Source organism: Triticum aestivum, chromosome 3B (genome assembly GCF_018294505.1).
Source record: "Triticum aestivum cultivar Chinese Spring chromosome 3B, IWGSC CS RefSeq v2.1, whole genome shotgun sequence".
NCBI classification, from domain to species: Eukaryota; Viridiplantae; Streptophyta; class Magnoliopsida; order Poales; family Poaceae; genus Triticum; species Triticum aestivum.
In genome coordinates this window covers 496,747,251-496,749,405 of record NC_057801.1, presented here as the reverse complement: position 1 = coordinate 496,749,405, position 2,155 = coordinate 496,747,251, and the positions used below count along the sequence as shown (strand labels likewise).

The 2,155-nt window shown below is 43.3% G+C and overlaps 1 non-coding gene across 1 annotated transcript; it reads left to right on the top strand.

The window, feature by feature from the left end:
- Nucleotides 1-868: 868 nt before the first annotated feature.
- TRNAK-UUU (transfer RNA lysine (anticodon UUU)) lies at nucleotides 869-941 on the top strand. Its single transcript has one exon. It is a non-coding gene; the product is annotated as a tRNA-Lys (tRNA).
- Nucleotides 942-2,155: the final 1,214 nt, after the last annotated feature.

Below are 2,155 nucleotides of genomic sequence, written 5' to 3'. Positions count from 1 at the left end.
AATTGAATCTTATATAACCTACGTAGCTAAAGAGAAAATCATAATAGTCTAAGTGGACCTCTCAAAGGTATAAATAAGTAGACATTAGTCTTACTGGTTCGGTCTTTTTCTTTTTTTGTTATGATGCCCACATTTCATACTTCTCAATTCTTATTTATTCAAGGGTTCGTATGTACTGAGTGACTCTAGGTCTATTCAGATGCAGCTTCAAGAGAGCTTTATTCGGCCTTTGTATGACCGTCTTCCCTTCCTGTCTATCTCCTTCGGTCAGGTAGTTCTGCTTCCGGTGCCGGAGGAGCAGGGTGGGATAGAAGGGTAGTTTCTGAGTTCGAGATGTCTGAGCTTGGAGGTTCCGCTTCTCTAATGTGATAATAAAGCAACAAGCAACGCCGCTCCCGTGCGCTCATCCCTTGCTTGTTCTTGAGCGCTAGTCATTCATCCCTAGCTGGGTTCTTGGGATATCTTGATTCTCTTTATGATGATGTAAGGGTCGGCAACAATGAATAAGGAATCGATTGGAAGTTCGCGCCAATCGATCTTCTGTAGGAGTAGGAGGTAGCGCGAATCCCCTCTTTCTTCGTTTAGAAGAGTGCTGGACCTCCACAACGTCAAACCATAGAACACAGCTCCTTTCGGTCGAACCCTAGGAAAGACGACTTTACCTTTTTCGTAGATAGTCTGAGTTCGAGCTACTGTAGTCTCCCCCGTTGACCTTCTTTTTTAGATAGAATCCTCAATGAGTGGAAAGGACTCCCAGACTTGCTCCACAGTACTATACCATACAGAGCCGCGCCCTTGTGATATGATAAGAAGAAAAGGGGCCAGGCCACCCTCTTTTCTTTTCCGCACCAAGCCTTCTTGTAAAATCGGGTGTATAGCTCAGTTTGTAGAGCATTGGGCTTTTAACCTAATGGTCGCAGGTTCAAGTTCTGCTATACCCAAAACAAAAAAACCACTCTTGTATTCGTAAGGATGCATAGTAGCCTTCAAAGAGCACTCTTTGGCCTTGAGAAAAGCCCCTTTCTCATCAACATCTCGACTTCGCTCGTTGTTTGAGGTCAGTATAAAGGAGATCAGATCTGTCCCGGGAATCGAAGGATACAGAAATATGGAATCGAGCACAGATTATAGGAAACAAGCAAACAGAACAGGTTGGATCCCATCTTTAACTGCACAGAGCAGCAGCCTACTATTGATTGATGATCTTACCTTCCTGAGAGTCGAGGAACAGCAGATGAGATAGCCGAAAGGGGGGACCCCGGGTAATAGGTTTCCTTTTCCGGTTTAGGCTTGAGAGAAATCAGGAACTGAACTGAGCACTCCACAAGTATGGATTGGATTGGATTGTTTCATTCTGATACCAACTTTCATGCTGGAAGATAAGGTTGCCATACTGGGAAAGGGGGAAAGGAAATAGGATCCCCTCTCTTCTCTACAGGAATGAACTTCTCCTCGCCGACCACTGGCACTATACTTAGGTTAGGCGCAATAGGTGACTTAGGTTGGGTTGTCTGGATCAATCCTACAACGAATAGCTCTCTTTCCTTTTAATGGAACACTCACTAGATTCTGCTAAATAAGGATAACTGCAAAGATAAGCCGGGTCATCCGAAAATCAAGGAAATATTTCCTTGATTTTCTGCATGGCATATTTCCTATCATTTCACAACCTACTTTTTTTCTTAGTTAGATACTATAGCACCTTCCCTTCATGGGGAGATGTTTATATACCATCTAAATTCATTCATTCATTCATTACTTACTTGCTCTTCTTTCCCAGTGATCGGAATAGGGATTTCCATGGATTGTAGGCCCTCGATTGTAATGATGGTATCAATGAAAGATGAAATAACATGATACTATTTAAAGCAATGGTTGATAGAGCGAGGTCTAACCTTGATTGGGTAGACCGAGAAGCAAACCACTAAGCAACTGGACTGCAGCCCCGAGAAAACAAGCAGTTCGGAAAAGCAAGTCAGGAATACGGTGGCGATGCAGCAACGATACGCATTCCCGCAAGGGGTAGTGAAAAGCCATTAGGGGGAAGAGATAGGTTTCTTATTCTAAGCCAAATTACTATACCATAAGGAGATTACCATTATGAGATGACACTTGAGAGGGCACTTTAAAGTGATTGAACCCACTTTCCATGTTA